Source organism: Pseudorca crassidens, chromosome 14 (assembly GCF_039906515.1).
Source record: "Pseudorca crassidens isolate mPseCra1 chromosome 14, mPseCra1.hap1, whole genome shotgun sequence".
In the NCBI taxonomy this organism is placed as follows: domain Eukaryota; kingdom Metazoa; phylum Chordata; class Mammalia; order Artiodactyla; family Delphinidae; genus Pseudorca; species Pseudorca crassidens.
Genome location: NC_090309.1, coordinates 5,472,273 through 5,497,032, shown reverse-complemented (window position 1 = coordinate 5,497,032; position 24,760 = coordinate 5,472,273). Strand labels below are relative to the sequence as shown.

The following is a 24,760-nucleotide window of genomic DNA, read 5'->3' as shown; positions in this document are numbered from 1 at the left end:
CTGTTAATGAATGATCTGTACATCAATAAAAGAACAGATAACACATGTTAATGAGTATGTGGAGAAAAGGGAACCTTTGTGCACTGTTGGTGGGAAAGTAAATTGGTGTAGCCACTTTGGAAAACAGTGTGGAGGTTCCTCAAAAAATTAAAAAATAGAGCTACCATATGATCCAGCAATGCCACTTCTGGGTATATATCCGAAGGAAATGAAATCAGTATCTTAAAGAGATACCTACACTTCCGTGTTCATTGCAGCATTATTCATAATAGCCAAGATATGGAAATAATCTAAGTGTTTGTCAACAGATGAATGGATAAAGATGTGGTACATACTGGACATACAATAGAATACTATTCAGCCATGAGAAAGGAAACCCTGCCTTTTACAAGAACATGGAAGAAACTTCAGGGTATTAAGCTAAGGGAGATAAGCCAGACAGAGGAAGACAAATACTGTACGATATCACTTATATGTGGAATCAAAAAAAGCTGAACTCAGAGAAACAGAGAGTAGAGTGGCGTTTGCAGGGGCTGGGGAGTGAGGGAAATGGGGAGATGTTGGTCAAGGTACAAACTTCCGGTTATAAGAATAACAAGTTTGGGGATCTAATGTTCCGAATGGTGACTGTAGCTAATATATTGTATTACATACTTGAAAGTCACTAAGAGAGTAGATCTTAAATGTTCTCACCACAAAAAAAAGAAGTGGTAATTATGTGATGGGATGGAGGTGTTAGCTAACACTATGGTGGTCATATCTGACAGTATAAAAATATATCAAATCAACACGTTGTACACCTTAAACTTACACAATGTTATATGTCAATTATATTTCAATTAGGCTGGGAAACAAACAAACAAAATAATAACCTGTTACACAATATGCAAAAAGTCACAGCATTTCTTTCCTGGGGAGAAAATATATGATTCTAGCCAGGGGTGATAGAATGGGTTCTTTGACTTGTTGATTTAAAAAATCTCATGTGATACTTGCCATGACAACCTCTTTTGAACAAATTTCCCTCAAGGTTTAAGCACTTCTCTAGAATATCGCAGTGGTTTGCTGAGCTGACTCATAGGGAGAAGGAGAGGTTACATTTTTGCAATTGTAATAATGTGGGAAATTACACCCCACATCACTCAGCACACTTGAATATTTCTCATCAACCTCGAATTCTGAGATTTATTTAACTGCAAGATCAGAGTTCTAGATTTTCTTTCCCAGTTGAAATGTTTAAGAAATTTAGGTAACGTGACATAATATATAAAAACTAGGTTCATAGGAAAGTGAAAAATGCTGGGAGGGTGGCGGAGGAGGGGTGGTGGAGACAGACACTTCCTTTAGTCTGGAACTGATGTCCGGATCATGAATTATTGTTCCAGGGAAACCTGCTGTGTGTGAGTAAACCCCTGAAGTTGGACTCTCTTCCTCTGCCTGGCCCCTGTCGGCCCAGTCGGTGTAGAAAATGGTGTTGCTGCATTAGGGGACCCACTCAGCTACGTACAGGTACCTACTATGGTCAGCCTCTGTGATCTAGGCCAGCCTTTGTCGATCTTGACCGCACGTTGGAATCACCTGGGGAGCCTTAAGAACTACCAGGTACCCGGGCCCCACCCCCCAGACGTTCTGATGGCATAGGTCTGAGATGCAGCAGACCTGGGCAGAGGGATTTTTTAAAAACTCTCCGGGGGCAGGTGTTATAATGTGGCCTGAGAATCACTGACCCGGGAAATAGACAGCCGTAATTTCCATAATTTACCCAAGTCAACGAGAAGCTGGCTAGAACAAGGCTGTCCTGAGTGATTGCCACATCCCTCTGCTGGGGGAATTTAGGTCCATTTCCCAGAATACTTTGTTCCTGAACATGGTCACAGGTTCTCTGTCCCGTCCGTGTGGTTTGAATTTTCTAAGGGACAGTGGGTGTGAGTAGTGTAAACGGAGCCGCTGTCATTTATTCGGCTAAGATTTAAACATCTGCTCTGCTCAAGCTACGGTCAGTAAGGGAAAGAGCTTACCTTTCAGCATGTGATGAGTATCAGGGAGAGAAGGACTCAGCCCTACGGAGTCCGGGGTGCTGGTGCCACCAGGGACGGGGAGGTGAAGCCAAGGGCTCAGAGGAGGTGGAGATAGTCACCCGTTTCCCCTGGTTGGAGGGGTGGGAAAACCCTAGGACGCCCTCTGAAAGGAGCATACAGTATTGAGGCTGGGCCTGGAGGACGAAGGAGGAAGAAGGATAACAGTCTGGGCAGAGGGAATGAGGGAACAATGGAGAAACTGGCAAGGAGGCTGCTTTGCGATTTGACCTCGGCCAAGAAGCATCGAGGCAAGGAGGGGAACTTGTCAGAAAGATGGAGTCAGGGAGGCCAGGAGGGTCTGGAATGAGAGCCAGTGGTCTGGGCTTCATCCAGGGGAGTGGGAGCCCTGCGGGGCTGGGTTCTGACTGCCAAAGCCCAAGCAAAGGGCAAGTAGGGGCTGGCCTAGCACTATTTATCCAGCTAATGTGGGTGCTTTGGAAGAAAAGTCTGTGTTGGTCTAACCATCTCATTTGACAAAGTGGGAAAAACACCCACGTAGGCTCCACACGTCAGTTTTGTGTCCACAGGGTGGTGGGTTATTGCATTAGGGTAGTTCAGACTTTTCCTGATTGCTGCCTTATTCATCTCTCCTTTTCTCTAGCTTTGAGCACTACTTCCTTTCTTCTTCCCCAGTCCTCCTTCTGAGGGGGAAATTGAAGAGCCTCCCACACATATAATCTTGTTGCCTCCAGTAGTGACAGTGAAACTCTGAGTATAAAAAGATTCTCTGGTCATTAAGAGGCCTGATGGTTCGCACGGTATTTACTTCATTCTTGGCCACGTTGACTCTTAAGTAAATATGGTAACTGCTTGTTTAAAAATTCTTTTCACAATACAATAATAACATTGAAAGGTCGGCCAGGTTTTGGCTCAGATGGCCAACATGCTTCTGCCAGAGATGTTTCTGGATTAATTTTATTGCTTCTAAATGTTCTTCAATGCATTTTGAGAATTTTATTTATTAGAAAGTGCTGTTAGTGGTTCTGTCTAAAAGGGGAGAGGAGGGAGAGCGATTTCCCTATAATTGAGATCACTTTGTCTAAGTCTGATTTTGAATTATCTCAGAGGTAGAACAGATTGGTGGTTACCAGAGGCAGGGGGCGGGGAGGGGTGAAATGGGTGAAGGGGTCAAAATGTGCAAAGTTCCAGTTATAAAATAAATAAGTCCTAGGATGTAATATACAGCATGATAACCATAGTAACTGTGGGTGGTGATGGTGGTTCACTAAACTTATTGTGATCATTTCAAAGTATATACAAATATCCAATCATTATGTTGTACACCCGAAACTAACATGTCAATCATATTTCAGTTTAAGAAGCATTTATTTGCATTGTGTTGGACACATTAGAGGATTCCTCCCCTCCCCTCCAGCACACACACACACACACACACAGAAGGAGGATGTTTATGGTCCTGAAAACTCTCGGGTTCACTTTTTCTCCCATTGGCAGAAAAGGGTGAAATCACGTTAGCAGACTTGCTGCGCTGGGTCCTAGTGTTTTCTGTATGACAGGGCTAACATTTTTCTAGATAAACTTTGCATGTCTGTAGTTTCTCGGTTCTATTTCTTACTGTTCTCACATTAATTCATAACCCCATTGCAATAAGTGTTTGACCTAGTTTGAAAGAATCTGGTCATAAAGGAGAAAGGAAAAAGTCACTTCTTAAAGGTAAGGCTTGTTTATGTGCGAATCTTAGATGTGTGACACAGTCGGGAGGTAAAATACTGAAAGGTCTTAGTTTTCAACGTTGGGCAGTGTTGTCTCATAGCTGCACCTTTTCTCATCAAACCGCAGGTCCAGTTTTGGACTGGGAAGGCATCCTTACTCCAGGCTTGAAACTGTAACATGTCCCCTACCTATCTTGGGGGACCAAAATTAGCAGCAGAAAGCACCTACTATGTGCCAGCTACAGCAAAAAGCACTTTACCTGTATGTTCACCGTCCTGGTCAGGCGGGCTCTGGTTTCCCCATGTGACGGATGGGGAACTGAGGCTGACGAAGCACCATTGGGATGGGTAGAGCTGGAGGCACCCTGAGCCTCTCCTGTCTATGGGTTACTGTTGCTCGCGGCATCCCCGGCACATGCATTAGCGATGCTCCCACCACACACACTCGTGGCATCCCCAGCACACGCGTTAGTGGCATCCCCGGCACACACATTTGTGGCTTAGCTCTCCTGTTGACATAGCAAAGTAAAGTACCTGCATATGTTACTGTTAGTTACCTCCAACTCTCAGATCTCTGAACAGCTGTCAACGTTTCACTTGTCACTTCTGCACTCACAGAGCCACCTTTGATTCTCCATCCTAACTTTCACCTGGCATGTTCCCTGCTTCTTTCTTTGTTTAGGTGAATCTCACCTTGTTCCAAAAAGGACTTGAGGCAGCTTGTTTAAATGTTTGTCCAAGTCTGTATGGCCCCTTGGGGATGTGTGAAATAACGCTTGTGTGCGGGGGACACTGCTGGGCAGAAAACATTTACTCTGAGCACTCGAGCTTCAAGAGTTAATCTCATTTATTCGACCTTGAGAAAGTGCTAAAACTGCTACCTCCTGGGAGTTTTTCATTACAATCGTGGTAAAGAATATGTTTGGAAAGTATCAAGAAAAGAAACATATATATATATATATATATATATATTCCTTTAAAGCTATACAATATATACTGTATATATGTGTATACACACACACACACACACACACATTCTTTTAAAATTGCTCAGAGTAAGTATACAGCTCAGCTGGGACCAAAGAAACGTTTATCAGAGGGTAATGGTAAAAGCTGTAACTTCGTGCCATAGTGAGATTGGAACTTTCTTTCAATCATTCAAGAATATCTAGTTAAAACATAAGCTCCTTACTGCACTTCAAAGATACGCCTTTGACCACAGAGGGTTTTTCCTCTCAAAACACTTTGTGCTGTCACGCAAAACGGGGATATTCACTATGGAAGCCAAATTGCACTTCCTTTGATCCGCTGAAAGTTAGAAAATAAATTTCATGCTGTCGGCAGGTTATTGTTTTAAACTTCACTGCATCAGACTAACTTCTGGACAGAAACCCCGATGACACAGTTGCACAATGTGACTGTAACCTTTACTGAAGCACCAGGTGTTGAGAGACACACAGGTACACCTGGTGCCAGGTGGCCCTCTCGGCCCTGCAGGAACAGAGTCTAGAGCATCTTAAAGAAATTACATCATGAGAGCAGACCCCGAGCTCTTGATTGTAAACAGCTCTCATGGTCATAAATCCCTCCTCAGAGCCTGCGGGGGGCGCCTGCGGGAACTTGGGACCCCCAAGTGTTGTCCTGAAGTGTCTTACCCGGGACCCCCCACCCCCACCCCACCCAGGTCTTAAGGCTTTCGTTCCGTTCACCACCTCCGTGTGGGCGTATTTCGCCTGGTTGCTTGGCCCCATCAGCCTGCATCTCTGTCCTGGGGGCTTTAATGTGAAACGTGAAAACATTTCAGCACGGAGACTTGGATGCGTGTGCTGGGTCAGCACGTGTGTTGTGCGTGGCAGGTATTGTGTTTGCCGTGTGTGTGTTGTGTGAGTGCGTGGTTTTGCGTATGTGGTATGTTGTGTGACTTTTCTGTGTGTGTTGTGTGAGGGTGTATTGTCTGCTGTGTGTGTGTATTTTCTGTGTGTGCTGTGTAGGCCGTGTGTGCTTTGTGAATGTCTTGTGTGTTGTGTGAGTGCCCCGCGCCAGGCATGCATTTTACTGGGTGCTCGGTAAACATTTATTAAATGAAGGAAAGGACACAGTTCCTGCCCCGCGAAGCCCATGGTGCAGACTCACAGGCTGGGCCGTCAGGTCCTCGAGGACACGGCCTACCTCGTGTTCCTCCTTCTGTCCTCAGGGTCCTTCAGAGGGAGGCGACGCTGGCATACGCAAGTGTAGGGGCGCCCGTGGGGATGGATATTGTGTAACTGGACATGGTTTTGCTCTCAGGCCCAGACTCCTTGAGGCAGACACTTATTTTCCAGGTTCGCGTCTCACATCCCGTGGAAGTCCCTTCTTTATTACGGTCACAGTTTACTATCGGTTCACCCCCTGCGGAATGTAGGCTCGACGGTAGGGCTTTTGTGTGATTCGTTCTCGTATCCGTCCCAAGTAGCTAGAACATTGCCCGGCAGGTAGTGTGTGCTCCGTAAATATTTACTGAATGAATACATGCCAGGATTAATGAGTTCCAGCATACTCGGTCCAGGTCAAGGTTTTTAGCCCAGGGCAGGCATGACTATGTCCGTCACTGAGTTTATTTTAAATCTCAGTAACTCTTAGGACCTGGCCTTTCAGGGCAACCCCTCCGGCTGCCACTGGCCCTCTCCCTTATGTTGGTGTGGCATCTGCAGGGGTTGTGGAGAGGTCCCAGCCTGCCCCCCTCAAGGGGAGTTGCCTCATCCTGCCGGGTCAGGTGGTAGCCCCCGTCCTTGGGTCCCTGTGGCCTCCTGTGTCAGCTGTGGTGTGACAGGTCTCACTGGGTGTGGGCCATGAAGCTGCTCGGTGCCAACAGCCGTGGGCCTTGCCATTGCGCCAGATGTGAGGCTCCTGGACTCCAGCTTCCTGGTCCCAGGAGCTCTTGGTCGCTTCTCCCACTCTGCTGGTGCCCCCGGGCTCTGGGATCCTTCTGTGCCTGGCTGGAAGCCGGGTCGCACTCTGTGCCCACCTTTCTGGGGCAGTTGCCACCCCCCGGGCTCCCCCGGGGGAGGAAGCCACGAGCCCAGTGACCGTAGGTTTCTACCCCCGCTTCCAGACTTGACCGTCAGAGCCCAGCTCTTGCTTCGTCCGTTTTCTCTTTCTGCGGCTCTTCCCATCGGCCGCAGGCCGTGCCCTCCTGGGCTGGGTGGAAGCCCTCCCTGTTCTAGCCCAGCCCAGCTCACTCTCTGGCGTGTGGGTCCACTCCTCCCCTCTGACTCTTGAGAAGCAGAGCCCAGCTTGAGGAGCCCCAATTAAATCCCTCTTGTCTCTCGGCAAAGCCTGGCACATTTTCTACCACATTTTAAGATGCATCTCGCAATAGATGATAGGTCATAGTTACTTGCCAGCATTTTCTTTCTTCCTTTCCTACTGCACCTATGACAATTAAGGACACTTGGCATAGGCAATTGTCTGGCCGTGGCCTTAAACTCTACTCTGGAGTTTTAAGACAAGCAGCACCTTCTTCGTTCTAGCCTCCGTCTTCTTCTCCCCAAGGTAATGGATGCCTCTCCTGCAAAGGTAGGAAGCTATCAGGCAACCAGAAACAATTAAAGGGTGACCCAGAAGAATATACATTGTTTAATACTTTCAAGAAATATAATTCCCAGTACGAAAGATTACCCTTTTAATCGGTATAAATGGCATTAGACCACCTTCATGCGATAGGCTGGCTTCCATGCTGTATCCTGGAATACAGCTAAAGAGAAAAAAGGGCCTGGGGCTGCCGTGGAGTAAGACGCACGGACCCCTGGATAAATGCGACAGTGCTGTGCACCAGTCACAGCCGCTGAGAAGTGCTGATGCAGAGTGGGGATGAAGGTCCCCAAGACGGATGCCGTTAACCACTGGACCCAGCCTTCTGTCTGATTCCTTGGTCATTAAGAACACTTCTGATGCGATTGTGGTTTCCCAATGTGTCCTTCCTGGAAGAAGAAAACGTGCTGTCAGTAAATAATAATATCCTGTCCCTTTGGAAGTTATAGGTTTTATTTTAAGCTAAATAGTCAGAGTTCCTTTCTGGACTGACACATCTGCCTCACAAGAACAGTATGCGTGTGAAACACCACAAAACCTGAATTCCTGAGTCTGTACAATGAGAGCCAGGCCCGAGGGCCCAGTGGATCCAGAGGTGAAGGCCGTCTTTCAGGACACTTTGGGGTTAGCTGGACGTCCTCTTTAGGAACAGGTTAACCTCAAACAGTGCCTTTCTTGGCAAACTTCTATACTTAGGTCAGAGCTTTCTATGTCAGTTCTCTCTCTGTCTCTGTCTCACACACGCAGACACACACATACACACAATGATGAACGAGTGGACATGAAGTAGAGAGGGACCAAACTGTGTAATAACAACCAAATCTGAGAAAAAATTCACTGTGAAGAGTGAGATGCACTCAGGTAGATGTTGGTGATAACAAGCGATAGGACTTGGCAATGGCAAGAACCATGAGCTTGTTGAAATGAGCTGCCTTTGCTCAAGCAAAAAAAAAAGAGAAATTGTAGCCAACCTTCAAGGGTGCCACCTAGCTTCCGCAACAGCCTGGGAGGTTGCCCGGCAGAGCCTGAGGGGTCTTTCTCTCTTCTTATCTCCACTTCTTGCTTCTCTCTTTCTATGAAAACTGCCTTTCTTTGCATCTCTGGTTCATATAGAGGAAAACATAGCCGCCCCGCGTGTCCCAGATGAATTTCTAAGCAGAATAGCACCTTCTTTGTGTTGACTCCAACCGAGACTCATAGGATGTGTGTTTCAGGTTGGATGCAAAGTTCTGGGGAGAGAGAAAGTGAATGCTCTAGCTTTGGGCCTAGCAAACGCTCTTGGCCCAGCCAGCCATGGCCCAGGGTATCATCCCTTCATCCCTAGGGCCACATCTATAGACGGGAAGTGGCGGAACAGGGAAGTTGGTTCCCTTTCCTGAGAAATAGGTGTACACTGACTAGACACCAACCCAAAGACATTATATAAATGGAGCAAGGCTGAATGCGGCCTTGAGTTAAGTATTCGAGTACATTCAGTCTGTTTCCTTAAGGTGACACTGCATTCCAATCCAAGGTGTGTTGATTCAGAAGATAACCTAGTAAAACGCCAAATTTCATCAGTCAAAGATATTTAACCTCAGACATTCCAATGCTGTGCTATTCTTATTATATGTAAAATTGTATTTATATCTTATTGGGAAAAGCATCATCAGCCCCACTTTGAGAAGCAAGCTGAGTTTTCTCATAAATGCATTTAGCTTTTTCATAATGACGTATTCCCAGAATGCTAGGCTTAAAACAAATTTGAGTAAATCAGAGCAGAAGATACCATAAATGTTAATGGCAAATGAAAAGGCTGGGGGGAATCCTTATGAAGTATATCAATACTTTACGTATACACAATGATAAAACGTTACAGTTTAAAATAAGGTACGTTGATACAATTCCAAGAAAATATAAAAATACAGGTAGTATCTCATATGGGTCTTTCTTGGTGCATGGAGAGCAAGGAATGAGACTTGGAAGAGATTGTAGAGGGAGATGAAGAATAAGAAGGAGAGGAAGAGGGGGCAAAGGATGGAAAGAGGAAGGGGGAGAGGAAAGTCCATCTAAGTAAAGCACTCAGATGGCAACGCCCACGGCTGAGGCAGGAGAAGTTTAGCTGAGGATGGAGAGGAGGATGGCGGAATGGCCACCCTTATAGCTTTGGAGGATGATGACTGGGAGGGTATCCTGGAGGCTCCTCCTCGGCTACTCCCCAGCCATCTAGAACCCACCGATCATTTAGCAGGTGCCATCTTTCCTCTGCAGAACAACTTGGTAGGAAAACCACACTAGAGGATTTTCTCTTGCAACTTCCCTCATTACCTCTGCATGAAGAATAATTCTCAGCTGGGATCTAGTCTGGTACAAACAATATCTCCTTTCCCCCTTGGTCACAGGTCTTGGTAACCTTCTTATTGTTTCTTGGACCGAGGGCTTCCCCAGGCATTGAAGGGAAGAGTTTCTGAGGTGCATTGACAGCAGTCACATTTAGCAGCCAGAGTGTACACTGTGGCACACAGGTGAGGGGTAGGAGGAAGGGAGATGCTTAGAAAGGAGACGCGCTAAACGCTAAGAGCTTCTAGCCCCACTGTGGCACTTATTGCCCAGCAGGGTCAGCCGGTGTGGTTATGTCAAGCCCTCCTTGTGGTCTTGACTGTAAACTGTCAAAGCAGAGTTGCCATGAATAAAACCAAGTTCTAAAAAGAAAGCTCGCACTATCTGTGCTTCAAAAGGAAAGCTGAGCGAAGCTGAGAGGGTCTCCTTGGGGACCCGTCCATGAAAATAGACCTCTTTTGTGATGCTTGAGACACTACAAGCACCTGGTTTGTACTGGAAGACTGGTTGGAATTTGAACTGGTTCTACTGGGAGACGTTACTGGATAGGTCACACACCTGGATGACGAAGGGGATCAAGTCAATGGTAAACAGGCCAACAACAAGGACGAGCCAAAGAAAATAGTGTTTCTCCTCCAACTAGTAGCTTTGTTCCGAGGGATGAGTTAAGAGGTTTATAACCATTTTTTAAAATTGAAGTATCATTAATTTACAGTGTTGTGTTAGTTTCAGGTATACAGCAAAGTGATTCATTTATACATATATTATCTCTTCTTTGCCAGATTATTTTCCATTTTGTGTTATTAGAAGGTACTAAATATAGTTCCCTGGACTATACAGTAGGACCTTGTTGTTTATTTATTTTGTATATAGAAGTGTGTATGTGTGAATCCCAACCTCCTAATTTATCCCCCCCACCCCTTCCCACTATCCCCTTTGGAAACCATGAGTTTGTTTTCTATGTCTGAGTCTATTTCTATTTGGTTAATAAGTTTATTTGTATCAAGTTTTTTAGATTCCACATATAAATGATATCACATGATTTTTGTCTTTGGCTTACTTAGTACGGTAATCTCTAGGTCCGTCCATATTGCTGAACATGGCATTATTTCATTCGTTTTTTATGGCTGAGTGGTGGTTTGTTTTGAGGGATGAGTTAAGAGGTTTGGATCAGTGGTTCTTTGCTTCAACAGACTTAATGCTCCTTTCCTTAATGCATATTTTATAACATTCTCTTTACAAACTTATAATGAAATTCACTGATAACGTATTCTATCTATACATGACATTAAACACGTAACTATATTACACTAAGCATAATGTGAAGGAGAAATGAAAGCTATTCCATGTTCAGTTCAACATGGACATTTGTGGGCACCACTGAACAGGGAGACAGAAGCCGTCAGGTGTGCAGATACGCACAGACAAGTCTGTAAGGTGGTAGCCGCAAAGCCAGATGGAGATAGTCTGTCCCTCTCTGGAGCTTCAGATCTCATGCGTGGTGGGGCCATCAGTGACTTTTCCCATGATGAAAAATATTTTTTTTAATTTCAGGAAGAAAAGTTCTACTTCCCCTCAATTTTCATGGCAACTGCATTTCTGCAAAATTCAATAGGTAGTAAAACTGCACAAAAATACTTCCTGTTTCTATGAAAAACAGAGTTAGGTTCCAGGCTCGGATTCTACCTACATTCAGGTTGTGTGGGATGTTTGAAAATTTGGTAGGATGGGGGGCAGTTTGTTGTGCAGTGATGTCCTGGGTGTTGCAGAACCTCTAGAAGCCCCAGCTTCTGTCCACTAAACAAGGCACCCTCCCCAGCACAGGCCAACCGAAGTACCTCCACCTCCACTTAAAACTCCCCTGGGCCATGTCCTACCTCTCTGGAGGTCTCAGAGTCTCGTAGTCATGGCTTGGAAGGGTCCTTAGTGGTCTTCTCGGCTTGTTGGTTACCAAGGGTTGGTCTGGGGAGCAGTTGGTAGCTCTTAAGACATACAGATATCCAGGCACCACCTGTAGAGATTCCACTCAGGAGGCAGGACTCCAGAATGTCCAGGAGACTCTGGTGCACAGCCAGGTTTGGCACCTCCTGACCCAGGTATGCCTCGCTCTTATTCACGGGGTCCCCTTCCCATATCTGGGGTCAGTGGCTGCCCAACCTGGGCTTGAAGGTGCCATGCTTCAGTAAATAGCATCAAGAGAGCCACTTCTCTTCCCAGCCCACTTGTCAGCCCAGGAGGCAAGCCAGGATTGGAGCAGCTGGTCTGATGCACACATTCCTCCTCTGGGCCTTTGCCTGCAGCAGCCCTGGAGATGGTGATTCAGACTTCAGCTTTCTCTGCTCTGCTCATTCCCCCACTGAATCAAGGGTGAGAAACACTTTGCTCCAGGTCTCCATCCTTTGAAGTCCCATTGGCTGAGTCAGCTCCCCGGCTACCTTTAGAAGGATCCAATACAGAAAAGTTGTCCTAAAACTCAAGACCTGTACATTCATGGACAGTGCCCGGTGAGACAAAACAAAGACAGCTGAAGAGTCCTATCAGGGCTGTGGAAAAGAGCTGGACAAGGAAGACAAAGTGTTGTTAAGCGGAAGGGATGAAAAATACTGAAATCAAGCACAAGAGTTTTCAAAGTGCAGAGTTAAATGATTGGTTCATTTATTCATCTTACATAATGCAAAATGCATCTACTACATATCAGGCTTTCTTCTAGATAATGATAGTATGACAGTGAATAAAACAGACCACATACTAGTAGAAGTACAAGTAGAAGTACAAGTAGATGGTTAATAAACAAGATCATGACGGAATATGTACAGTAAGTTAGATGGTGACATGCTGTGGAGCACCAGTAGGGACTTCAGTAGGGTAGGAACGTGCGTGCATGTGTGTGCCTGTGTGTGTGTGTGTGCACACATGTGTGCACGTGACATCTTATGGCTTGGGATATCTATTTGGCAATGAGGAGGGGAATTTCTTTGACAGTGGTGATTGGGAGTTTAGTTGTGTAGGAAGAACAGGAAAGAGAGATTGCAGTTGTTAAGACAGGAAATGATTCAAGTTTGGGTAAAGTTTTTTAACAATGAGAAATGAAGAGAAACAGAACCACTTTAGCATGGCAATAATTACATTTCTGGGTTTGCGTAAGGCATGTTGAGAAACTTCTGGTTGCAAACCAACGTTTTCTTTCCCTGAAGCCCTTTGCAGTCTTGGAGTACTGTTTAGATTTCGGTTCCTTAGAGTTCTTCGTGATATGGACTAAATTCACCGTCCTATCCCATGGAGACCAAGCTGTTTGTACATCTCACACCTGATTACTTTAGACTGGAGTATTTGTGCAGAAAAACCCTGCTTCTTAGATGTGGTTTTGATTGGTGTTTTTGGAATGAGGGCCTTATCAGCTGTGGTATATATACTAGTGTATATAGTCTTTTTGCCAGAAATATTGACCCACCCTTTACCAGAAATATCCCTATCCCAAAATATCACATTAGGAGTTTATGGCTAATAATGCTTCAGTAATATTTGCTTATTTGTATAATATTCGGTTAAAAACACTCTCAGGCATATTCATTACCTGTAAGTCTGTCAGTAACTCTGTGGTTATCAGGGCAGGAATGTTGTACCCTTTCCACAGATTCAAGGAGGCTGAGCGAGTTACCCTCGTGTGTATGACAAATAATGATCCTCTGTACTGTTGACTCTGTATGTGTCAGACAGTGTTTAAATGCTTTTTACATATTAACTCATTCAGTCCTCACACACAGCTCAGTAACGTGGAGACTATTTATAGCATCATTTTACCATCAAGGAAACAGACACAGAGAAGCTATGACTGGCTCAGCCACACACAGCTTGGATATGGTGGAGCTCAGAACCTCCAGTGTCTGTCTACACTCCGAACCACCAGGCTATACTCCTTTTGTTCTGGAAAGCAGATCTCCCAGCTGCTACCTATTTTAGGGAGTTTTTAACTTCACACACAACATCACCACAACGGTGACAAATGTTGGAGCAGTAAAGGGCAGCAGTGTGGATGGGAAAGACCAACGGTTTTGGAGAGTGACCTGAGCTCCAGTTCATTTGGTTATTTTGCAGTTGGGTGAGTTCCTTAAGCTCCCTAGAATGTCTGATTCTGTCTGTAAAATAAGGGGATAGTGATACCGCTCACAGCATAGTGAGCATTCGATGGGTGTCCTATTAAAGCATCTAACTTACTGTCGGACGTGTAATAGGTGCTTACTGCTTGTACATTTCCTTCCTACGTGAAGGATCATCACTAGGCTTGGGTCAGAGGAACAGTTAGGGACGCGGTAGTGAAGTAAACTGTAAATGGCGCTGGCTGTTTTGCATAGCCTTTGAGAAACTCAGTGTGGGATTTGTGTAACCTAAGAGAGCAGCTCAGATCGCGGTGGTGAGCGAGGGCACGGTTCCTCATGGGTGAGGCTTAGAGGGGCTGCTGTTCAGTGAAATATCATTTCAAAGTCTGGGTAACAGGTGAAGCAGCTGGTGCGGGGGTGATTCTCCCTTCTGACCTCTTGATCTGCCCTTGGTCCTTGCTTCTGGGAAGATGCTTCCCTGAACTACACGGTGGTCTCCATAGGGCTGCCCAAGCTTTAGGTAGAACAGAAGTTCTCAACTTTTGATTTAAGGACCCTTCACTCTTCAAAATTATTGAGGACTCTACAGAGATTTATTTACATGGGTTAACTATTGATATTGACAGTGTTAGAAGTGAACACAAATTTTAAAATGAAGTTTATTGATCATTCAAAAATAATAACTTCATTACCTGTTAACATAAGTAACATCTCTTTTATAAAATAATTAGATTTTCGGGCTTCCCTGGTGGCGCAGTGGTTGGGAGTCCGCCTGCCGATGCAGGGGACGTGGGTTCGTGCCCCGGTCCGGGAAGATCCCACATGCCGCGGAGCGGCTGGGCCCGTGAGCCATGGCCGCTGAGCCTGCGCGTCCGGAGCCTGTGCTCCGCAACGGGAGAGGCCACAGCAGTGAGAGGCCCGCGTACCGCAAAAAAAAAAAAAGATTAGATTTTTAAAACAAATAGAAAAAATAGACTTTTTTCTGGTATTATTTTACATTGTTTACATTGTTCTGGAAATCTCTTTATATCTGGCTCAACAGGAGACAGATGAATTCTCATGTCTGCATCTGCATTCAGTCTTTGAGGTATTATACATCACGTAGCTTTTTGCGAGAGAATTTGTGTGGAAAAGGCACAGATCATCTTTGAATTAGTATCAAAGTAGTTTTGACCTTATGGACCCCTTGGAAGGGTCTCAGGGACCTTTGAGGACCACTAATGTAGAATATCTTTTTCTCTTTAAACATCTTTTTTCAACATTCTTACAATTTCTTCTCAACGCCTCCCTCCTGATGCCTGTATTCAAGTGATCATGATGGATAATAATTCTTCCTTCAGCATTCTTGGCTTTGGCAAGACTGGAGATAGTGGATTCAGAGGTCTCCCTCCTTCTCTCCCTCCTTCCCTCTCTCCTTTCCTCTTCTCTTCCCTTCCTATCCTCCTTCCTTGCTTCACAACCTGGGGAGTTTTTCTGGTGCCTCCCGACTGGTCTCTGTGCCTCTAGAACCTGACAGTTGCCAGCTTGTGTTTTGCTTGACATCATTCACAGTCTACTTCCTTCCTCAAAATTCTTGGTCTTGTCTGACATTTATTAATTCTGGCTTTTGTTTTATAAATATTTCAAAAATGTTTCCAACTCCAAATTTTTTTGAGATGTGTAAAGAATTTGTGGCATGTTCATGGCAGAGGGTAATATCTGCGAACTTCAGAAACTATGCGGCAGAATTCTGCTGCCAGCCAAGACTGAGTCACTGGGCCTGGATTTTCTTTCTCACCAGAGACAACAACGAAAAGCACTCCATAAAATACATGAAACCAGAGGTTTTAAAATACTGGACATCAGCCAGTGAAGGACAGTGGTCCCTGAGAGGAAAACAAATGAATGCTCTTGGTCACCAACTGAGAGAATTTTCAGGCCACGGGAGGGTGTCCAGCCAGTTCCCTGGGGAAGGGGGATCCAGGCAGAGTTCGCCAACTTCCTGAATGGGTGTGATGGAGCTGAGAGCCAAGGGAGACCAAGGTGGCTACAGTTCACAGAAAGGATGCCAGAGGAGAGGGAGCTGGAGCAAGAGAGAACGTCAGATCTGCGGAGGGCCCCCTTTGAGAATCAGCAGAGGGCTGCGCGGCGACGCTCTCTGTCTGGTCCCCGCGCAGGCCCTCGGGCATCCCGTACTTGGGCAACGAGATCAGCCTCATCTCCAAGGCGCAGATCCGCTACGAGGACATTCTCTACACCGTCGACACGGACAACTCCACGGTGGCGCTCGCCCAAGTGAGGTCCTTTGGTACTGAAGACCGTCCCACAGATAGGCCTGCCCCCCCCCCCCCGAGAGGAAGTTTATGAGTACATCATCTTCCGGGGAAGTGATATCAAAGACATTACTGTGGGGCTTCCCTGGTGGCGCAGTGGTTGAGAGTCCGCCTGCCGATGCAGGGGACGCGGGTTCGTGCCCCGGTCCGGGAAGATCCCACATGCTGCGGAGCGGCTGGGCCCGCGAGCCATGGCCGCTGAGCCTGTGCGTCCGGAGCCTGTGCTCCTCAACGGGAGAGGCCACAACAGTGAGAGGCCCACGTACCAAAAAAAAAAAAAGACATTACTGTGTGCAAACCTCCGAAAGCTCAGCATGCGCTCCCTGCTATTGTTCAGTCTTCCCTGGGCCCGGCCTCCTCCTTCCAGCCACATGTGCCTTCCAGCCCCTTCCAAGGGATGCCACCCTACAGCCAGCTGGCCGCCAGCTCCCTGCTCAGCCAGCAGCATACCGCTTCCTTGGGTTTAGGAGCTGGCTTTCCGGCTGTCTCAGTCAGCAAGAGCCCCATGGTGGAGCACAGGCTGTCCAGACTGGTTCTCTTGATAACCTGAACACCGAAAAGCTGTTACCTGGCAAGGGCACCGCGGGGATGCAGCTCAACGGGTGCCCAGCCCCCCCAAGCAGCAAGGCTGCCAGCGATGTAGCTCAGCCGGCAGCTGGGCAGACTCAAGGGCAGGTGAATGATGAGAACAGAAGACCTCAGAGGAGGCGGTCGGGGGACAGACGAACAAGGAACGGCTCCAGAGGGCAAAGCCGTCCAACTACCGTCAAGGAAAACACAATCAAGTTTGAAGGCGACTTTGACTTTGAGAGTGCAAATGCCCAGTTCAACCGAGAGGAGCTGGACAAAGAATTTAAGAAGAAACTGAATTTTAAAGACGACAAAGCTGAGAAAGGGGAGGAGAAGGACCTGGCGGTGGTGACCCAGAGTGACGAGGCGCCTGCCTGAGGAGGACCACCTGGGGCCCAACTGCTACGATGACAAATCCAAGTCCTTCTTTGACAACATTTCCTCCGAGCTCAAGACCAGTTCCAGTCGGACAACGTGGGCTGAAGAGAGTAGGCTCAACAATGAGACCTTCGGGGTGTCGGGAAGGTTTCTTTGTGGCCGTAGTTTCCGGGGTGAATTTCGAGGGGGCAGGGGCAACGGTGCAACCCGTCGTAACCTGATTTCCAAAGAGCTGGGACTGGCCGGGTGTAAGGAGGCAGCTGAAGGCTCTTGCTGAAGCGGCACAGACGCCAGACTGTGTCTACGAGGATGCTGGAAAACGCTGCACTTACTGCGGGAGTCGTGGGTCACTTTGTTTACTGAGTTTGGAAAATTCCCATGCTACTGCTTATGTTTTGGACTGAACTGAACTTGGACGTGGTCTGAGTTACAACCACTTTTTTGGGGGGACGCGTATATGGGAAACCTCTTGGAGGTGTCTTGGCCTATTTTTCCTTTTTAGTTGTGCACAGCCCGACTCTAAGGTTTTGGTACTTTGCAGAAAGGTTTCTAGAGCGAAAGCGTGATCCTCACTTTGTGACCTTTTTTTGACAGCTTTGGTTTTTTAACGTGGAACCAAGTCCCATTTGGCAAATGTGGCAGCCAATCGCATCTCTGTAATCCAAGCGGCCTCTGGTGCTGCTGGCCTGGTACCCACTGCCACAGGCGGGGCCTAGGAGCCAGGCATGGCCGGCATGGGGGCATGGAAAGTGGGGTGTCCCACGATCATGTTGTAGAAGCAAACCAGACGACCCTGACCTCAAGGTAGAGGGCGGGGTCGGGGGTGCTGGAGGCGTAGGATGGGGCCCTGAACGGGAGGGAGCTGGGAGCTGTCACTTGGAGTGTGGCTTCCGTAGGAATCCAGGCTGGGGGTGAGCGCCCAGGATGAGCTCCTCTGCGGCGTCCCTCTCCCTCCTGCCCTCTCCCTGCCAGTCCCTGACCCAGGCCAGTCAGCGTTGGACTCTGGCCGAACACTGTTCGGTGTCTCATCCACTTGGAAATGAGCCAGTCGTTTTTGTTTTTTTTTGCAAGGTCGGTTGACCGAGAACATATTTCCTCTCCATTGTAAATAGTTCTGTGTTTTTGTTTTACTGGTGGGTGGAGGGAGGGTGGGGAATATAAGTTTGTGGCATGAGCAAAGGGATCAGACCTTCAGTAGAAGCGTGCGTCCCTCTGACAGGGCATCGTGGTGGGCATAAGCGCCTTGGTAACTAAATCCCTTTAAGTAGGCGGAACGGTTTTAGTTCTGTGTCGATTAAGTTACTGTAAAAGCTTAGGTTTATTTTTGTAGGAATTAATGGCTAAGAATTAGAACATAGCAACGCGGCTGCTCTGTTGGAGCAATGTAAACTTGTAATTATAAACAAACATGCAAACCTTTAAAACTCTCTTCTTCTCTGCTCTGAAAATAAATAATCTTGTTGACTCTGTTAAAAAAAAAAAAAAAAAGAATCAGCAGAGTACCAATCTGCACATGTATGCGAGGAAATTACCTGAGGCCAGAAAAAGTACCGCTCTGAAAGGATTAGATGGTGCAGAAGGCCAGGAATAATTTCTATTCCTACCACCCAGGCTGGAAAACCTAATTTGCAGGCATTTGGTAGAGGACTAAGAAGGATCATGCTTCAGCAGTGGGGCAAAATGAACCCTAGACCCAATGCTGCTGTGCCCCTGCCTAACAAGGCACAAAGCAGCACCCCCAAATCATCAAACATTTCCAAGAACTCAAATGCATCCCAGAACACAAAAATACCCAGCGTCCAGCAAGTCAAAATCCAGAATGTTTGGCATCCAATAAAAAAAATTCACCAGGTATACAAAGAAGTAGGAAAATAATGAGGAGAGAGATCAGTCAATCAAAACCAGCTAAGAACTAACACAGGTGTTAGAATTAGCAGACGAGCACCTTAAAGCCGCTTTTTATAACTGTATTCCATATGTTCGAAGAAGTAAGTAGTGGATTGGAAGATATGAGAAAGAAAGACCCACCTCTAACTTCTAGAGATGAAAGCTACCATGTCTGAGACGAAAATATACTGGATGAGATTAACTGCAGGTTAGACACTGAAGAGAATAGATGAATACATTTAAAGACACAGCAATAGAAACTATCAAAGTGAAACAGAGGGGAAACAAACAAACAAAAGAACAGAGCATCAGTGAACTTGGAACAGTTTCAAGGAGCCAAATACACACGTAACTGAAGTCCCCCAAAGGAAGGGAGTAACAGACGAAATATTTGAAATTAGTGACCAGAATGTTTCCAAATTAGATGAAAATGATAAACCCATAGATCCAAGAACCCCAACAAACACAAAGAAAAATAGCGTTTCATGGTAACCAAATTGCTTAAAGCCAGTGATAAAGAATAAAATCTTAATAAAAGATTAAAGATTAAATTAAAATTAATTGAATTTTATTAAAATCTTAATAAAAGCCAGAGAATAAACACACTTGCAGAGGAATGAGGACGACAAAATGGCAGATTTCTTACGGAAACCATGCAGACTAGCAGACTTTGGAGCCTTATTTATAAAGTACTGAAAGGAAAAAAAAACCAAAAACCCTGTCAACGTAGAATTCTATACACACTGAAACTATCTTTCAAAAACAAAGTTAAACTGTTTCGAACATAAAAGGCTGAATTCATCACCAGAAGATCTGAACTACAGAAACATTAAAGGAAATCCTTTAGGCAGAAAGAAAATGATGATAGATAGAGATATGGATCTATTCAGAGGAATAAAGACCATGGGAAATGGCAATGGAATTATTACTTAAACTTCTTTAGAAGAAAATGGACTGTTTAAACAAAATAATAATAGTACAGTGCAAGGTTTATAACATATGTAAAAGCAAAATGAGTGACAAAAATAGCACAAAGGCCAGGCAGGGAGAAATGGAAATGTAGTATCGTAAAGAGAAATTTTCATCACAAAATGTCTATTTAAAAAAGAAGAGGGGGCTTCCCTGGTGGCGCAGTGGTTGGGAGTCCGCCTGCCGACGCAGGGGACGCGGGTTTGTGCCCCGGTCCGGGAAGATCCCACATGCCGCGGAGTGGCTGGGCCCATGAGCCGTGGCCGCTCAGCCTGCATGTCCGGAGCCTGTGCTCCATAACGGGAGAGGCCACAGCAGTGAGGCCGTGTACAGCAAAAAAAAAACCAAAAAAACAAAAAAAAAAAAAACAGAGAAGTGTCAAATCATAACTTCAGCTTCCACTTTCAGGAACTAGAAGAAGAAACATTACACCCAAAGCGAGCAGAAGATAAGAAATAATAAAGAACAAAGCAGAAAGCAATTAAGTAGAAAACAGAAATACAGTAGAGAAAATCAATGATACTAAAGCTAATACTTTGAGATCAGTAAAACTGATAAAGCTCTAGCCAGAATGATTAAGAATAAAAGATAGAAGACAGAAATATCAATAGCAGAAATTAGGTGATATCACTGCACTACAGTAAAAATATTAAAATGATAATAAAATATTAGGAACAAAATTATGCAAAAAATATTGACACTTAGATGAAATGGACAAATTCTTTGAATGACACAAACTACCAACCTCACTCAAGAAGCAGGAGATAACTTGAATAGCCCTCTATCTATTAAAGAAATTGAATTTGCAGTTAGAAATCTTTCCACGTAGAAAACTTGAGGTTTAAATAATTTCCCTGGTAAATTCTACCAAACACGTTAGGAAGAAATAATATCAGTTCTGCATAAACTCTTCCAAAAAATTGAAGGGGAGTAAATATTTCCCATCTCACAAGTTCGTCCCAACTCTAAGAAGCTAGTATTACTTTGGAATCAAAACCGAAGTGAGAGAGTGACTTGGACATATATACACTACCAAATGTAAAATAGATAGCTAGTGGGAAGCAGCCGCATCGCACAGGGAGATCAGCTCGGTGCTTTGTGCCCACCTAGAGGGGTGGGATAGGGAGGGTGGGAGGGAGACGCAAGAGGGAGGGGATACGCAGATATATGTATATGTATATCTGATTCACTTTGTTATACAGCAGAAACTAACACAACATTGTAAAGCAATTATACTCCAATAAAGATGTTAAAAAATAAAAACACCTTAAAAAACATACCAGCACAAGAAAAGAGAGCTATAGATCAATATTCCTCATGAACACAGATATAAAAGTTTTAAACAAAATAAAATCTAATCCAACAATGTATAAAAAGGCTAATACACCATGGCCAAGCAGGCTTTATCCCAGGAATGCAAGGTTGGCTTAGTATTGGAAGATCAAGAAATGTAATTCACCATATTAATAAAACTAAAATAGAAAAACCATATATCATCTCAACAGATGCATAGAAATCATTTAACAAAACTCAATGTCTATTCCTGATAAAAATTATCCAAAAATGAGGAATACAAGTATACTTCCTCAGCCTGATGAAGGGCATCTATGGAAGATCTGTAGTTAACATCATACCTGATGGTAGAATACTGAAAGCTTTCCCCTAAGATCAGGAACAAAGCAAGAATATCCACTTTCCTCATTTCTATTCAACATTGTACTAAAGGATGTAAAAGGTCAAGTAAAAGAAACAAAAGGCATCCAGACTGGAAAAGAAGAAGTAAAACTATATTTGCAGATACCATGGTGGTCTATATAGAAAAGCCTATGGAATCTATTTTAAAATCTACTAGAACTAATAAGCGAGTTCTGTGGGCCACAAGATCGATGTACAAATATCAGTTGTATTTCCATACACTAGCGTTGAAGATCCAGGATTGGCATTTAAAAGCAATACCCTCTACAGTAGGATCAACAGTATGAAAACTTTGAGATAAAATAGAAGACTTACAAGACCAGCATGTGAGGTGGTAGCCGTGGGAGGCTGTCCTTCCCTTGAGCCCATGGTGGGCGAGGCACTGCTCTTGTCTTCTGTCCCTGCTCCCTGCCCTCCCTGGCTTATGCCGCTCTCTCTGCAGAGACTTTTTCAAGATCTTTCCCAAATCACTGGCTTTTCCCGGGTCTTTCAGGTACGTAGCTCACTTCTTCTATACATGGAGCAGGGAAAGCAGAAAAAGCACTTAATCCTTTTCCAGCCATCACCAGTTCATTCCCGAGATGCTTTCCTTTTCATGAAACAGCATGGGGAAAGAAAACTCTCATCCCAGGAAACTTAGGGCTTTCCTCTGCATTCAAAACAGGATGCCCTGGGACCCCTTCTTCCTGCTCTTAGGAAAGCCTGGGTTCTAGGTGGGCACCTTCTCTCAGACTGTTTCTCTGTGTCATTATTCCCATGGCCAGGTTGAGTTGGGCAACACCAAGTTACTTGATAAACACATGGTTAATATGTCAAAGCAACAGGAAAGCACTGTAAGTGATTATTATTTCTTAGAGAATAACAGAAAGGAATGACAAAAATATAGAGTGTGGTAAGACTTTTCAATTTCGTTTACTAGCATACTTGCATTTAAAATCTTTGGCCTTTTTATTTTAAATTGAAAGGTAATAAATGTTCTGCTGCTGATTTTATGATCCTGTGACTAGGGACTACAGTGTTGCCTCTGCTAGAATTCATTGCGGCGCAGTAGAAGTATGGAGTGATACTTGCTGTAAGAACTCTCCACCCTCCTCCTTAGCTGGTCTGCTGACTACTTCTGACATTCAGGGTATTGCTATGGTTGATGTGAGTGTTTTGGGACAGGGGGTGGAGGGATTCCCTTCCTCCCCCACAAAATACATGGTTTTGTATTTTTTATTTCTCTAGTAAATATAAAATCTTATATTTACTATAAATACTTATATTTACTAGAGAAATAAAAAAATATAGATTGGAAATGATTATGGGCAAAGCATTATAATGATGAATGTCAAGTAGTTATAACAGTATACAAACTGAGAACATGAAATATAGAGGGAAGGTGTGAAGAGGTAGGGTTGAGCTGAGCCATGAAAGGCAGTCTAAATGATGACCTGGCTGATTGAGAGGAAAGACGGACGTATGAAGAGGTTTCTTGCTCAGGTATAGATTTAAAATGAGCAGATTGTCTATTTTGGATGAAAACCAGCTGGCCAGAGAAGGAGCCCCTATTCCAGAGGCCTTGAATTGTCTAGGCTTTAGAGCAGCAATGTCCAATGGAATATTTTGCAGAGATGGGAACGTTCTATGACTGTGCTGTTCAATATGGCAGCCACTAATGATGTGAGGCTACTGAGCTCCTGAAATGTGGCTAGTACATCTGGGCAACTGGATTTTTAATGTTATTCAATTTTTAACTATTAAAACAGCTTCATGTTTCTAGAGGCTACACGTATTGGATAGCACAGATCTAGAGGAATATGAGAGGGAATCTTTAGTCCTGAGAGCCCATGCAGAAGTCACACTCAAGGGATCTTCTGTGTCTCCTGCCCAGAACTGGTACCAGGTCTGGATCCTGAATCTTTTATGCCGTTATTGGGAGATTGGGATCGTAGGCTTCTACTACTGTCACTCTCAGAAAGACTCAAGGCTCAGTGACATTGGCCTCCTCTGAGGACAATACCAGCTATGTTCTTGACCATAGGCTGAGCTCATCAGCGGGTCAAACCATCCCAGAGTTGGGATAGCTCAGCATCCACCATCAAGGCTCTCAATTCAGTGACTTACTAGTAAGGATGCAAGAGGCAAAGAAGGAATCAGTGGTACCAGGGCCTCTTCTCCCACCCCTTGGACACAGCTCTCCTCCTGCCTCAGGGGAACAGTGATTATTATTGGAGTAGCTCACCAGCTGCCGGGTGATTGCCAAATTGTTTGTTCTGAGGAAAGACAAGAGAAATGAATAGGTGAGTGTTAATACAATCTTTGGACATTAGAGAAATGGTTCAACAGCTCTGGCACTCCTGAGTCTGCCCAGGTTTTCTTTCTGCTTCTACTGTCAGAAGTCGTGGCCTGCTCTCACTCTCGCAAGTACCTTTGCTGGCAGAGGCTTACTTCCCACGGGTCACACTATTTCTTGGAAAACCATTAAAGGACAACGCTAGAAACTAAATCATTCTTGCAGTTAGCATTTGCAAAGTACATGGTTACCTCTTTTACCCAAGATGGTATATGTAAAGCTAAACCTATCTGACTATCTCATAACTCTCATTTTTCCTTTATTTGCTGGTGAGACAGTCATCATCTTAAGGAACCCTGTAACTGGGTAGTGTTCAGAGGTGAGGCTGGAGAAGGGAGATAGGCATCATTTTAATTCATAGAGACTTTGCATGCTGGGCTGACTCTACATGGTGCAGGATGGGCCATGGAGAATCGTAACACATTCCTGAGTGTGGTCATTGCTTTGCCTGTCTGTTATTGTGCTACAAACTCAGTGACTTAAACAACAGCGTGTTATTATCTCTCATGGTTCTGTGGGTTGATGGGACTCAGCTGGGTGGTTCTCCTTTGGGGCCTTTCCTGTGGATGCAGTCAGAAAGCAGCTGACTAGGGTTACTGGCTTAACATCCAAGATGGCGCTCCCATGGCTGGGGTAGGTTCTGGCTGTCAGCTGGGGCTGTGGACTGGGGTGCGTCCATGTGGTCTTTATGAAGCTTAGTGTTTCTAATAGTGTGGCAGTCTCAGGAGAGTCATACTTCTTACCAGGTAGCTTTGGGCACCAGGAGTGAGTGCTCCAAGAGTCCCAGAGAGAAGCTGAAAGGTTTTTGATGATCTTGCCTCAGAAATTTCAATTCCACCTTATCCTATTGGTTGGCATTGGTTAAGTCACTGGTTCG

At 45.1% G+C, this 24,760-nt stretch overlaps 1 protein-coding gene and 1 pseudogene across 4 annotated transcripts in view; both read left to right on the top strand.

Moving 5' to 3' along the window:
• Positions 1-24,760, top strand: part of IL1R1 (interleukin 1 receptor type 1) — an 87,356-nt gene that overhangs the window by 14,464 nt on the left and 48,132 nt on the right. The window contains exon 2 of one of the 4 annotated variants that reach the window (XM_067704065.1): positions 1,386-1,509. The exons of 2 other annotated variants lie outside the window; for them this stretch is intronic. The gene's annotated coding sequence lies outside the window, so the exon portion shown is untranslated. Of the gene's footprint in view, positions 1-1,385; positions 1,510-13,445; positions 13,740-24,760 lie in introns of those variants that run through there. One more of the 4 variants, XM_067704066.1, reaches the window with a different exon arrangement.
• On the top strand, positions 16,432-20,918 carry LOC137205852 (protein LSM14 homolog B pseudogene; annotated as a pseudogene).